Here is a 16,026-nt window from a genome sequence, read left to right as displayed (position 1 = left end):
TATTTTCGTGTGATTAACTCATATACTCTGTTTTGTCTTGATCTTTAGTTTTGGAAGGATTTCAAAACTTAAAAAGATTGATCCGAACTTTGAATCGGATTGTATTGGGTTGGCTTGTATTTGAAAAATAAGTGTTCTAGCTTGAGATAGCTAGAGTCGAAGGTACCGACATTGTATTCTTATTGAATACGGTTTAGTGGATTTGAATTCTCAAGTAGGAGCTTGGAGAGTAGATGTAGGTACAAGATTGACATCGAACCACTATAAATCTTATTTGTTTGTGTTGTGCTTACTTGCTCTCTTTATAAATTTTTTTATCTTCTTGCATTCTTACATCTAATTGAAACACCTTGCTTAAATCACTCTCTACATATATCCTGCTCATTGTTATTTAATTCTCGTAGTTCCAAATTAACTTTAAAATTTTAAAAATCTAATTCACCCCCTCTCTTGGGTTGCATAGCTGGGCAACAAATTTGTAGTGGGAAATCGAAGCCAACTCAATCTCGAATTGGTGGATTAAATTGATGTCTAAAGCAAGAACATAGATTGTGGTTATTTAATTAGGACCGTTGCTACAAACAGTGGGGAGCCTCCCATATATCTTATCTTATCTGACCATTTTAGGGATCAATTTTGATTTTGTAGTGTTTAAGGTTAAGTCCACTTCAATTTACGTTACACCATGGGATCGATTTGGTGAGATCAAATCAGGATCTCTTTAGTGGATCTAATTTTATTGTGGATCTACATGAGATTTAGTAAACAATTAAACTTAAGAGATATAAATTAAAATCTTCTCAATATTATTAAATTGAGGGGTCTTCCACCATCGTAGAGTACTGTGCCCTCTCTAATATTGACTGTTCTCAGCTGGATATAGTGATTTAGTTACATCAGGAGAGAAGCAACCACTTTATTTGTAGTGGATAGAGATGGGATTGGGCCCAAGATCTATCAGGTGAGGATCCAATGACGACTTCACTCGTACTCAATGGTGGGTTTGAATTAACTAAGGAATGAAGCTAAGATCTGTCAGGTAAGGTCTCAGAACTTAAAGACCGAGTCTACTGTAATTTACTTGTGAAGTATTAGACAGGAGTTGTCCATCCATTGGTTGACATATTCATCAAAATTTATCAGATGAGGTGGTGTGCCAATTGGTGGGACCGTTGTATCCATTAGAAATCTAAACTCGTGAAGAAATTTTTGCTTCCTAATCCGAGGAGTGTTAGGATCTGAAGAAATAGTGGGAGTTCTGAAGAAATAGTTAGAGCTAAGTTTATTTTTAAAATAAATTTTCTAAAATAAATAAAAATTAATTATAAAAATCTAATTAGAAACTTTTTTCTTTGTAGAAAATTATCTCCTCTATTAGTCTAGTCTGTATTTTAGAAATCAACCAATTGTCAGATTCTAACTGTAAGAATTGGCTAAGGGACTAGAAAGGTATTTTGAGTTTCAAGAAATTAGGTTGTGTCTTAGACCAGAAAATATTTAGAGGGACCTTGAAGAGTGCAAGGAACATACCTTTAGAAGGTATGTCGGATCTGCTCGTGATTGAGACTAACCTAATAGTTTCTTCTACTACCAGTTAGTTAATAGACTCTGATTTTAGTATATATTTGTGCACTTCAATACAGGATTTTAAGAAATATAGAAGGTTGAGGCTAGGAGAAATGACCCTATGAATAAACAACGGAGCAAGAGTTGCTGCTATGACCATAGAGACCTATCCTCTTCGATTATCTTTTGATTTTTATCTAGAACTTAGAGACTGTTATTGTGTACTTAATATGAATAGAAATTTAATTTTTATTTCGTGCTTAGCACAGGATGATTATGAAATTAGTTTCAATAAGGACCATTGCACCATTTATTTTGGAAATAAAATGGTTGCACATGATTACTTAATCAACAGTCTCTATCATTTGTATGTTGATGCAGATGAGTTAATTAATTTATCCAAATAAATAGTGAGTGCCGTTGGATCTAAGAGATCCAAAGATGAGATTAACCTAAAGTAGATATGGTACCTTAGGCTAGGTCATATCGGAGAAGAAAGGATCAACAGACTAGTGATAGATGATCTTTTAGACTCGTTCTCGAATGAGTCGTATCCAGTCTGTGAGTCGTATCTTTAAGAAAAAATGATCAAGCTATCTTTTGTAGGACACGGAGAAAAGACCATCGAAGTACTGGCTCTGGTACATAGTGATGTGTGTGGTCCATTTGATGTGTCGGTCAGAGGAGGTCATCTCTACTTTATTACCTTTATCGATGATTTTTCACAAAATGGGTATGTGTTTCTTATAAGACACAAATATGAAGCTTTCAAAAGGTTTAAAAAATTCAGATGTAAGGTAGAAAAATAAACTGAGAAATTACTTAAGGTACTCGATCAGATCAAGGAGGAGAATATCTGAGTGAAAATTTTTTTGGATATCTCAAAGAGAATAGTATAGTCTCTAAATAGACTCCACTTAGAATGCCTCAGCTCAACGAAATTTCAGAATAGAGAAATCGGACCCTATTGGATATGGATCGATCCATGATGAGCTTCACTGACCTTCTTTTATTTTTTTGGAGACATACATTAATACTGTCAATTACTTAATTAATAGGATTCTCTCTAAATCCATTCCTACCACACCATATGAGATGGGCATGGTAAGAAGTCGAATTTTAGTTATCTTAGAATTTGAAGATGTCTGACCTATATTAAATAGCAATAGATAGACAAGTTAGAGGCTATGTCTGTGAGAGCTCATTTTATAGGGTACCCCAAAGAGTCTTTGGGATAATATTTTTGTCTCTCGGAGGATCACAATGTGATTTTGAACCGACATGCCAAACTCTTGAAAAAAGATTTTATCCAGGATGGAGGTAGTGGAAGAAAAATTCAACTTGAAGAGAGTATCTCTGAAGAGCAACGAGTCATAGAACCTATGAAACCATTCCACCTTATAGATCTACTAGGATGACATGTCCTTCTGAAAGATACATGGGTATGCTGGAAGAAAATGTAGAGGAAACGTTCCTCATGGGTGATATGGACCATGTTGATGATCCTAAAACTTATGACGAGATGATATCAGACATCAATTTTGAGAAATAGTTAGAAGTAATGAGATCAGAGATTGACTCGATGCACACCAACCAGATCTGGATCTTAGTAGATCCACCAGTAGGAATGGTTTTTATTGAATGCAAATAGATCTTTAAGAGAAAGATCAATTCGAATGAAAATGTGGAGATCTTTAAAGCTAGGCTTGTGGCTAAAGGTTATAGTTAGCAAGAAGGCGTGGACTATCAAGAGACCTTCTTGTCAAATTACCATGCTGAAGTCCATTCAGACACTGCTTGCTGTTGCAGCAGCTTATGACTATGGGATATGCAATGGATGTGAAAATTATCTTTCTAAATGGATATCTTAAGGAACATATCTATATAGAGTAATCTCTAGATTTCACATCCAGTGATGGAGATCATAAGGTTTGTAAGCTACAAAGATCCATTTATGGACTAAAATAAGCATCTTAGAGTTAGAATACTCGATTTAATGATGCGATCAAATCATTTGGTTTTATCAAGAATGAGAAAGAACCATATATATTCAAGAAGGTCTGTGGGAGGACTATCATATTCCTTATATTGTATGTAGATGACATCCTCCTAATTAGAAATGGCATTTTCATGATGACTTCTATGAAAGTTTAGTTGTCTAAAGAGTTTTCCATGAAAGATTTTGAAGAAGCATTCTATATTTTGAGAATAAAAGTCTATAGAGATAGATCTAAGAGGATGCTAGATTTGTCACAGTAATTGTACATAGAGAAAGTGCTAAAGCAATTCAGTATGAAAAACTTCAAGAGGGACCTGTTACCCTTCAAACATGGAGTTCATCTCTCCAAGAAGATGTGCCCTAGCACATCTTAGGAGATTTAGCATGTGAGTAAGATCCCATATGCTTTGGTTATAAGGAGCCTCATATACGCTATGCTGTGTACTCGACCTGATATTGCTCTTACTGTGAGTGTCATAAGCAGATATCAGTCAAATCTAGATGAGGAGCACTGAATTACTGTGAAGAATATCCTTAAGTACTTGAGAAGGACTAAGAATCTATTCTTGATCTTTGAAGAGATATACAGGCTCAGACTTTATGTCTGACATTGATGATAGAAAATCTAAATCAAGTTTTATGTTCCTGTGTAATAGTAGTACTGTTAGTTGAAAAAGTTTTAAGCAACTGATTATTGTAGATTCCACCATGAAGGCAGAATATATCACCGCGTCGGAGGTTGCTAAGGAAGAATTCTGATCTAAGAAGTTCGTTGTGAGGCTGGATGTGATGCCATCAGATGTCGTTCCACTCTTTTATGATAATAATGGTGCCTTAGCACTTGTTAAGGAATCAAGATCTCACCAGAAGTCCAAGCACATCGAGCAATGATTTCATCTGATTCATGAATAGCTCGAGAAGAAGTTCATCGAGGCACTGAGAGTCGACTCTACAGAGAATGTGGCTAACCCACTGACCAAGCCACTGAGTCAATAAAAGATTGAAGCTCACTTTGAGAAGATGAAATTTAAATTTATGGCCATTTGGCTTTCGATCAAGTGAGAGTTTGTTAGATGTATGCCCTAGAAGCTGGATTGACTGACACATGTACACATTCTAGGGGCATAATTTTATAATTAAAATTTTTAAAATAAATAAAATTTAGATTATTTTCTATTCATGTTGTATTTAAATTGTATCCATGAATCATCCAAGAAATTAATGGTGATACATATTCTCAAGAATTGAGAATTTGAGATACGTGTCATTAGTGATTAATTTCTAAATACTCTTGATAGATTGATCATCATCGGGATGGTGACTGATCTAAATAAATCAGTGCATAGATCGCTTTCCTTCATGGATAGACGAATCTCGAGTTGACAGTGTGAAAATACTGGAGCGAGAGTGTAGGTGCTTGATAGAGATCAAGAAAACTGAGCGTGACCAATACGAGAAGTCACTAGGATGGCTATCCACTCGTCGGTGACTTGCTCAAAGTTACAGTGGTGTAGATAGTTCTTTGACTTATAGTGCCTCGGCTGTTCACAGTGGGATTGCTATAGTTTGACTGCACAATCACTTGATTACCTAGTCATTTAGAACCTTACGGTGTATGTTGGCTACAGTAAGTCCATTGTAGGAATAGAATGCACTTAGATGGGATCTGTCGATTCTGATAGATAGAGAGAGATCCTATGTAGTTTATGAAATCGAGTCGTAAAATTCATGGCTATAGTAGGTGAATGATGGAAAAAAATTTCTATAAGATTTTACATGGACTCAAGTCGATTGAATTTGACATATGACGGACGAACAGATTTGACGTGTTATTCTTGATCTACATCCTGTCAGGACTCATGATAGAAGAATTGAACTATACGGTAACTACACCTAGAGGTTCAATATTTTGTTTCACTAGATTGCCATTACATGCTGCTAGGTATCATTGGTGAATCATAAGACTCGTCGAGCATCGTCTTGATGATCGATGATCCTTGATGGGTAGAGTTAGAAATATTCCAACCATCGAAAGAAGTTTTGATGATATTATGATGAAGATCACAGTATATCTCACTATCAGACAGAATAGAATCTATGGAGTCACACACAAAAGAGGTCTTTATCCGATCAGATGGTTGATTAGCGATTATGATTCGCTATTGGGTCTAATCATCACTGTGATTAATGTTTAATCCAGTGTAAGAGCTACAATAAATCAATTTACTAAGAGTTAGTGAGTTGTAGGAGGATTAATTTACAATTGAATTACGATAGGGCTCAATTTGATTGAGCAATGGGATTAGGATCAAATCTAATTGAATTGGATTCAATTGATTTGATTTGGATTTGATTAGATCAAGCCCTTTTGGATTATGTAGTAACCTAATTTTCAAGAAATCAATCCCTAATTTGATAGGGTTTCACCTAACTAATTTTCTAATTAGATTAGGGCCTAATTGGATTTTTAATTGGGGTAGAACTTAATTAGTTAATTGGTTATAACTAATTACTAAGTTAGTTAGGATTGGTCCAAAAATTGGTTAGAGTTTAAATCAAGATTCAAGAAATCCCAAGTCAACTCAGATTCTCCTTCTTTGCTTGTGCCTAACTAAAGCCCACGCCCAACTATATTCCCACCACCCCTTCTTATTATTTAGCATGAGATTTCTCACGTTAAATCTGAAGCCAGCACCCCTCTTTTTTTGTTTGCGTGAAACCACAAAGAGATAAGACTCCAAGTGTTGGATGCCATCCCAAGCCTTATCAGATAAGGCTTTCCACTCTATCCAAATTCTTTTGATGCCAACCACAAAAGGGAGGTTTTTGTGCATGAAAAATTAGATGAAGATTTGATTTACCGTGAGAAAGAAAAATAGTGGGACGTTCTCTTTTGTGCGTGGGTATCCGAGAGAAAAATAAAAAGGGAGGCACTAACCCTTGGCATTCCATGTCTTTGGTTTTCATCCTCTTAGGTGTTGGGTTCAAGGAGAGAGACAAAAGAAAAGAGAAAGCATTCTCCAGACTTTAATCTTTCCTTCATCTTTCTCCTGTTCCTCTTTAGAGATCTAAAGAAGCAAGCAGAATCAACCATCAAGAAGCAACTTTTGCAAGAGAACTAGCACTCTGGTGAAGTCAGGAGCCTCTGATCGGATCGAAGACTTTATATGGATATTCGTAGAGATTAGATGCATGTGTGGCTTGTCGAGGACCTCATCAGATTACTATGATCGATTATCAGATTGCGGTGAAAGGCTATCCATGCAAAGGTATGAAGATTGGATCTCTGAATTTATGTTCTTATTTAAATTTGATTTAATTTTAGCATCTTAAATCTTGCATGTGATTGATCCTGTTAGCTGTAGATTAGATCTACTTAATGCATGTTAGATAGATTAAAAAGATTTTAATGTAGATCAGATTTTATTCTGTCATGTTCATGATTTTTAAAAGTTAAAAATCTGCATATTCTGATTTCTGCATGCATGTTCCCGGATGTGCGACATCCTTCGAATTCAGGTGAAGCAACATTACAAAACAAAGAGTCTTAGTCCGAAGAGCATAGAGTTCTAAAGGAACAGAGAGTCTTTAGCATTGCGCAGATACTCATAAGACCAGACAAAGTCTTATCTGCACACAATAGAGACCGATTGTTTAAAAGATTAACGATTTTTTGAACAATGATATTAGGAGAGGAAGACTTGTTTAAGAAAATCCGGACGTTTCTTTTTTACCAACAGCTCCAGGCAAGGGCAGCAACTAACACGAGAATGGTAGGGTGCACCTTATTTAGAAAGTTAATATGCTTTAGAAAGTTAATATGCTTCCAGCTTGTGCAAAGATGCCTCAAGTCATTTTATGGGGTTGACGTCAAGAGGCAAGAACATAGTAGATTCCGGATGCTAATTGTGAAGGGGCAACTAATAAATAGGTAACGGTTTCAGAAGAGTCCCGACATAAAATGAAGCCACCAATATCTCTACTAGATTTTCGAGACAAGTTTTGGTATTGATAGCATTATTAGCTTCTCAATACATATGTATCATCTCATATGAAGCTCCCATTCTCCAGCAATAACGTTTCAAAGGATAAGAACTGGCATACACGGTGGTGCTATGTGTTGTACTCATCCTAAATATTAGGAATTTGATGTGGTCCACTTGTAATCTAATCATTAAACATAATTTAAGATAATTTAAGGTGATAATGAATAATTAAAGCTCTTTTGAGATAAAGATAGATTCAGATCAAAATAAAGATTCCACTATGATGGTGCTTCTTTTAGTTTTATGAAAGAAAGAAGTTGTATTAATCTAAAAGAGTCCATAGTCTAGCTTATAAATATAGCCTATGACTCTCCATTAAGTATAAACATCGAGATCCTCTAGTATAGATTAGAAAAATTCTTTTGCAGCATTTTTTATGGGATAGAATAAAGGTAGATCCGTCTAAAAGAATCATCTTCCGATATTCTCATAATTTTCTTCACCTTTAATTCATTTTGGGCTTGAACAACAATTGCTGAAGGTATGTTTATTTGTGAACTCGGATTAAATTTTCTACATTCAGTAGTATCAAAGCACCCTCTATGCTATTTTATTCAATCCATTAATCTTGTTGCTATATAAAAAATTTTAATATGCCATATGTATGTTTATTTTTGGCATATTAAAGATTGTATGATTATTATTTATAAATAAAATGAAGAAGAAAAGATTCTTTATTTGTTCTTCTGACATCCGACCGTATAGGGCTGACGGCGAGTCTCGAAGCCACCATATAGATTTGATAGGCCACCTTGGTTAGTCACTTGAGATCGAAGTCATCATGATCTGAATCTATTTATAGATTCCATAAAGGATTTATGTTATTTATTTATTTATTTTAATGGTTGAAATTTATTTTTAGATCTAAATTAGTGTTTTAATAAATAAATAAATATAAAGAACAAGAGAGAAGGAAAAACAAAAGTTCTCCCACAGTCCTCCCTCCCCTCTTTTGGTCCTCATCCAATGGCATTCTTTTTCCTTTCCTTGGATGAAGATGGCCGGATCTCCGATCTTATTCGATGGACAAGATGGTGGTCTCAAGCCAGTCGCTAGTGGTTGAGGACCATCGGTGCCTCACCGGTAGTTATTTATGTGGTCAATTAGCAGCAAAGAAGATTTTGGATTTTTTGATCAAGAAAAAAAAAGGAGAAGAGAAGGAAGAAGATAAGGTTTAATGTGTTCGAATTTTGGATTCTGACTCGAACTTCGAAACTCGTTTACCTATTTGCTAAAATAGAAAATTTTATAATTTAAACCCTGACAAAGTATATATTTAGTAAAGGCCCTTTTAATTGACTGAACTAGATCGATTTAATTTAGTTTAGGAACTTTTACAATTTAGTCCTTCATAAAGTAATTAATTCCATAAAGGTCCTTAAAAAATTATATTTTGATCCCTGTGATAGAGTTTATTACATAAAGATCCTTGGATTATTATTTAGTCTCCATAATAAACTTTATTACATAAAGTTTCTTTTAAATTATATTTTTCTAATTTATTTTGGTTACTTAAAAGGTCTGGATTATTATTTATTTGCCAAAAATTTATGATATTGATAAAGATGAAAATCATAATAAAGTTTCATATAGTTATTTGGAGTTATTTAATGCTATATTAAAGTTAGTACATTTATTATGTTCAGGACTAGCCACAGTATCCTAGATATAGTAAAAATCATATAAAGACTGTAAATTAAAGTGTAATGATATATGAATAAAATTATAATTAAGTCATAGAGATAATTAACTTTATCTATATGGAGTGATTATTTTTATAATTTAATTAGAATAAGATGGTAATCTTGATATTAAGGATAATTTTTTTTAGACTCACAGGTATAGAAATTTACTATATTTTGATATCTATATTGTTGGTCTTGTTAACAAAGTATCAGTAAATTCTATACATGATGCACCTCATTCTATACATGATGCACCTCTGCCCATAGGAAGGTTAGAATTTACTACTAGGATTAATTATTTTAAATTATAGATGAATTATTTTAAATTACAGTTTATATTTTATAGCACTAAAATTTTCTATACTTATTGATTATTGTAGCTAATTCTGCTGCATATGTTAATGATACTGCTCTTGACACTTCGTGTGGATGAACCATCTATTCCCATGGATTTAAGTATGCCACAATATATTTTGACATATGAGAAATTAGAGCAATTCAATCGCTTGAGTTTGATACTAATCAAGTCTCGAATGCCTAAAAGTATTAAAAGATCAATCCCTCAAAGTGATAAGGTCAACAATTTTATTAAGGCCATAGAAGAATAGTTTGAATTTTTTGATAAGGCATTGGCCAGTATCCTAATGAAGAAGCTTTCAGGCATGAGGTGTACATGATCATATTATGAAAATTGAGAAATATTGCTGCTCAACTTAAGTATTTGAAAGTTGAGATTTTCGATTCTTTTTTAGTTCATTTTATTTTAAATTCTCTACCTATAGAGTATGACTCTTTCAAGATTTCCTATAATATACATAAATAAAAATGATATGTTAATAAACTTTTGACCATGTGTGTTCAAGAGGAAGAAAGATTGAGATAAAATTCTTAGCTTGTTGATGGTTGTGCTCATTTTATAATTGTACATGAATTATTCAATAATAAAAGTTATTTGGCTTATTCATCACAAAGTTGTACATCTTCTTTAATGAACTCTTATATTGTGATGAAGTCCTTAGGACTATTTTAAATTGATAAAAGAAGATTTATTATTTAGTTCTTAAATTTATTCATGATCAAATAATATGCTATTACTAAGATGATAGCTATATTTAGTGTAGGTCGTTGTGTGCCATATGGGTTAGTTGTCCTCTTAACTAAGGAGTATAGAGATAATGGTATGACATACATGTGAGACGTAAGAGTGCATCTCACTGAATATGACCAACTACGGAGTGCTTTGCTGCCAAGAGTAGCTCACGAAGGATATGGGTATAAGTGTCTCTCTGATCTGAGATCACCATGGTGACTTACAAACAACTCATCGTGCTTTGGTGCTGGCTACCTGAATTTTTAATTCAGTGATGAAAGATTTTTGGATAAAATTAAGTACTTATTAAGTTGGTATGTAAGTCAAGATGGGATTGACCTCTCAGATTATAGGAGTTAATACATCACTGTATTTCAATTTAGTAAAACTTGATCAGGATAATCCATGTGATGGATTTGAAAGGTTGAAATACAATATGGTTGACTATTTCAGGTTTGACAGTTAAATCTTAGGTCTCTACGAGCATTAGAGTCAAAGAGATGAATTATACGATAATCATATGCCAGTAGGTTCTTTAATATTACTTTGCAATCATTCGGCCTATTCGAACATCAAGTCTCATTGCTAAATGATTATATCGATTAATTCAAAAATTTATTCCTATGCTACTAGCTTAGATTTAAACTTATAGGGTCACATTCAAAAGAAGTTTCTATCTAATTAAGGAGCTGATCGATAATTAAGAATCATCCAAGGGTGTAATCGTTAATATGATTGATGGTTAACCTAATATAAAAGTTGCAATAAATTAATTCGCTAAGGATTAGTAAATTATAGGAGGATTGATAAGCAATTAGATTGCTGATTAAGCTCAATTTGATTGAGCAATATAATTTGGTTCAAGTCTAATTAAATTAGATTTAATTTGGTTTGATCCGATTAGGTTATGAGATGATCTAATTGCTAAGGGTGATTGATTTCTGATTTGATCAGAAATTGAGCTCGATTAAATTCTGATTTGATTAGGATTTAATCTACTTAGTTTGGTACCTAATTGAATTGGGTCCAAGTTATTTGATTAGAATCTAACCTAATTTGATTAGGATGGAGATCTAAGATTCCAAACCAAGTTGGACTCCTCCCTAGCCGACCATCCTTGTGCATGCCCCACTCTTCCCAATGCAAATATCAGATTTGCATGAGAAAATATCATGCCTAAAGGTGTTTTGTTGCCCCCTCTACACACCCCAAAGGATGAGATGAATTCTGATTTAGTTCAAATTTAATTTGGATTGGATTTAACTTGAAACTTGACTCTTATCTAAGTTCAAATTTGATTCGAACTTGATCCTTATCTCCCCATCCATGCCATCTATAAAAAGTCCTAATTTTTATGCGATAAAAATCAAATTAATTCCATCATGAGTTAGGGCTTCATAAGGGGCATGAGGTCTTGGGGTGGGCACCCTTCATAGGCATATGAGATTAGAGGAGATCTTCCTCCTCTTGGGTGAGTGAAAACCTATATCTGATCTAGGATTTTGGATGAAGAAAAAACAAAAGAGAAAAGAAAGTCTTTTTCCTTCTTTCCATCACCAGATCCTCTTTGTCCATCTTTGCATTCTGGAAGAGTCCGTGAGGTTTAAAGAAGGACGTAAATCAGCTATCAGAAGATCGTTACACGAGCTAGCACTCTTAAGACAATCGATCAGCGTAGGGCTTCGAGTGGACCAACCGTAAAGGCCGGATACTCTATGCGGCTATGAGCAACCAGCAAGACCTCAAGTCCTCATGATTCAGATGCGGTGATCTGCTACCTGCGCTAAGATATTGAGTTTTGAACTCGATATTAATATAGATATGATCTATATAGTAGATGTGATCCACAGATGCATGTTTGATATGATCATACATGTATGTAGATTTAGTTTTCAGATCTTATGCATGCATTATATCATGTTATAGACCCTAGAATAAGATTTTTAGATATGATCTAAAGTATGTTAGATTAAATTATTTAATCTGATATTTTTCACTACTAAAATTTTTGAAATTACACGTTAGAATCCTATCAATTTTTTAGTAGTAGTATCAGAACCTAGGTTCATTATAACATGATCATATGTGCATGTTAGATCTGATTTTTCTTAATTTAGATTAGATCTAAATTTTTTCATATATGATATGATTAGATAAGATGCCTAATAGCCTAGTAATCAGATTAAACTTTTTTGGCTATCCGATCATAAGAGAAAGTAGGATTTAATGACCCTCTCCTCCCATTCTATGGGGTCACTTATGGCGTGTAGTAGTGTTGTTTGTTCATGAAGATGAACCGTGAAAGGAAGAAATTTATTTTTCTGTAAAATCTTAGATCTTGAAATCTTAGATTTATTTTATGTGATACAAAATAAAATTTATATAAAAAATAAAATCATCTAATTTTTTGATTAAAATTATTTTAATCATGAGAAATAAAATAAAAAATCATAAAAAATTTAAATATGATCTAAAAGTTAGTTTATGATTGATTTTATTCCGAATTATGTAGAATTTTTCAGATCTGAACCTCTTTGAAATCTACTGACACACAGATTGAGCTGACTCAATCTTTTGGTTTAGTCGGTCCAATACAAACTGAGCCGACCCAATTGCATCTGGTAGAACAGTAATAGTTACTGTTCATTATTAGTTGATCAATTAAGTAGCAGACTTAGTCGAAGGATGAGCCGATCTAGTTTTAGAACTAAAAATTTTTATATAAATCAGTTGTAAATTATTTATAAAATTAAAATTCTTTCAAACTTAAATAGCAAATTCATGTTAATCATATACTTAATTGGGAATTAGGGATGATCTCAATTAGATCTAGAATTATGAATTAAAGATCTAATGACATTCATATAAAATATGGAGTTATGGGTTAGCTTGATCAGATTCTCTTAATTGGATTAGACCTAAGGTTAGAATCAAACAGATTAAATAGAGAAGTTGATTAAATCTAATCAAAACTTGAATTAGAGTAAATCAAAATTTCTTTAGAGCCAATACAATAGTTATAGTTGGTTAAAGTTCATATCTTTGATTAGACCAAGATGGACCTCAATCGTGGCTCAGTAGTCAAGCTTGAGTCTTTGGCAAACCAAATTGAAATTGATGAAGCAATTGGTGTCTAAGATAAGTTTGACAGTCTTGATCGATGGTCATTAATTGAGAGCTATTCATATAGATTGAGTTTATGGTGAGTTAATAGCATATTCCTTCCATCGATCTCGCTTGTCTGACCAATGTGGTCAATCAACTTTTGATTTGGTTTCTTATTGATTCATGCTAATCATGTTGCACAGGTTGATCAGTATAACTGATTAAGATGCTTGGACTGGCATGAATCTGATCTTCTTTGATCTGATTTGATGAAGTCAGTGGGAGGACTATAATTAGCTGGTCAGTCTTTTTTTTTTTTTTCAAATTATTTAACCAAATCATCTAAATTATTAAGTCTCTAAAAATGAAATAGTTATGGTGATAACTAGATGATAGCCTCCCATTAAGTTGGATGATAATGGATCCATTAGTTTGATAATCATTGGAGGCCCAAAAGCCTGATGCTTATCTGCTATTGAAATTATCATTCATAATATGATGGCTCAGTCGTATCTCTTTGATGGGTGGTCAGGTTGGTTAACCAAAGTCGGACCTGATCATTTGTTATTTAGATGGGTTGAGTATGGTCATGTTAATGATTGGACCTAATTAGACCTTTTAGTGGAGGCCAAAGCCTCCTGATTAGGTTCTTAGGATAAAATTAATTACTAGAAGTTATTTGGAGAAATAATTGGTTAAGAGCCTATCCATAGATGCATATGGGTTGGCCGACCAAAATTAGACTCATGTGCAGTCTATGTGGATTCTAGTACCTACTAAGAAATTAGTATAATTCTTCAAATTTGATGTAGAGGCTACTGCATTCATAAAAATAGTGAAAGAATCTTTAAACTAAAGTCCATATCTTTAGGCTTATTAATTCATATACTGGTTATATTTTTGATTTTTCTTTTGTGCAGTTATGGCCACCACCTTATTGTTCCGAACATTGTTGGATAGTGATAAATTAATGGAATCTAATTTCGATAGCTGGTATAAAAAATTAAAGATAGTTCTAGAGTATGAGCGGATCTTGTGCATGCTGACAGATCCGGCACTAGAGAAGCTTATCCCAAATGCATGCGGTGTGATACAAGATACTTATTAGAAGTGGATCAATGATCGCACCACAGTACGTTGCATTATGTGAATTGCGATGAACGACAAGTTCAGTCATAAGTTTAAGGATGCTCAGCTAGAGGAGATATTACAAGTGTTGAATGTATCTTTTGGCACTCCCGATGATGTTGAGTGATATAAAAATAGTTGTACTATCTTCAACGGTCGAATGAGAGAGAGCATCAGTCACTGATCATGTATTATACATGATCGAACAGATCAAGCATCTGAGCAAGCTTGACTTTCCCTTATATGAACAACTTGGAAAAGATATGATTTTGAATTTTTTACCAAAATCCTATCTCCTCTTTCTTAGTCATTATAGAATGACGAAGCCTATAGTTAATTATCATGGTTTATTGAGGTTGCTGCAGACTTTTAAGAAAGATTACTAGCTTCATAAGAAAATAATGAATATAGTGGGAGGATCGTCGGTGGGGCATTGTCCCTTCAAGAAAGGGACAGAAAAATAAAAATAAAAAGATGCAGTGTACTGGAGGTCCGACCAAGAAGTCCAAGTCTAAATCCAATTAGAGTCAGGCAGAGTACTTCTATTATAAGAAGCAGAATTATTAGAAGAGAAATTATCTTTAATACATAGCTTTCCTTGATCTGAACAGGCCGAATAAGAAGAAGAAGCAAGTAGTTGCTGGGCAAGATAATTATATGATAATACTTTGCAACTTCTCTATTTGTGATACTATGATCTGGATATTAGATACTGGTAGTCCTATTAATATTTGTAATTCATTGTAGGGACTTTAGATCAGTAGGAGATTTGAGGATAACGAGAGATTCTAGAATATTAGAGATGAAAGGTTAGTTTTAGTTCTAGCTTTAGGAATTATCAAGTTGGTATTCAATTCTCATATCATTGTTCTTAGTGATTGTCACTTTTATCTTTTATTTTTGTTAAATGTAATTTCTATAAATCTTTTGGCCAAGAGCAGTTATAAAATTTTAATAAAAAAAAATTTTTGTGATATCATTTTAAATGGTGTTACTGTTATGAACGGATAATTGAATAATGATATTTACATTGTATCATGATCTAGTGTATTGTTCACGTCGAATAAATGTCCTAGATTAAATAATATCTTTGATGCCTCTCTTTGGTATTGTAGGTTAGGTCATATTAATAAGAACAGGATAAAAGATTGGCTCAAGAGAAAGTCTTTGAAGTCAATGATTGTGAATCATTATCAATCTGTGAGTCGTCTTCTTGGAAAGATAACCAAGTCATCTTTTACTGAAAAAGATGAACGAGCCAGTGATGTTCTAGGTCTAATACATACTGATATATGCAGACCCATAAACACTAGTGTCAAAGATGGATATCACTATTTTATTATGTTTACAAATGACCTTTTAGGTATGAATCCATCTACTTGATGAAACACAAGTCTGAATCATTTA

The 16,026-nt window shown here is 33.5% G+C and overlaps 1 long non-coding RNA gene across 3 annotated transcripts in view; it reads left to right on the top strand.

Annotated features, from left to right (window-relative positions):
* Positions 1 to 6,330: 6,330 nt before the first annotated feature.
* The window catches only part of LOC105052289 (uncharacterized), a 90,550-nt gene continuing 80,854 nt past the window's right edge, over positions 6,331 to 16,026 (top strand). For 2 of the 3 annotated variants that reach the window (XR_012134961.1, XR_012134962.1), the window contains exon 1: positions 6,348 to 6,834. This is a non-coding gene — a long non-coding RNA (uncharacterized lncRNA). Of the gene's footprint in view, positions 6,835 to 16,026 lie in introns of all 3 variants that reach the window. The other variant, XR_833347.3, reaches the window with a different exon arrangement.

Source organism: Elaeis guineensis, chromosome 10 (assembly GCF_000442705.2).
Source record: "Elaeis guineensis isolate ETL-2024a chromosome 10, EG11, whole genome shotgun sequence".
Taxonomy (NCBI): Eukaryota; Viridiplantae; Streptophyta; class Magnoliopsida; order Arecales; family Arecaceae; genus Elaeis; species Elaeis guineensis.
The sequence above is the reverse complement of the archived record's forward strand: the minus strand, read 5'-3'. Positions and strand labels throughout refer to the sequence as shown.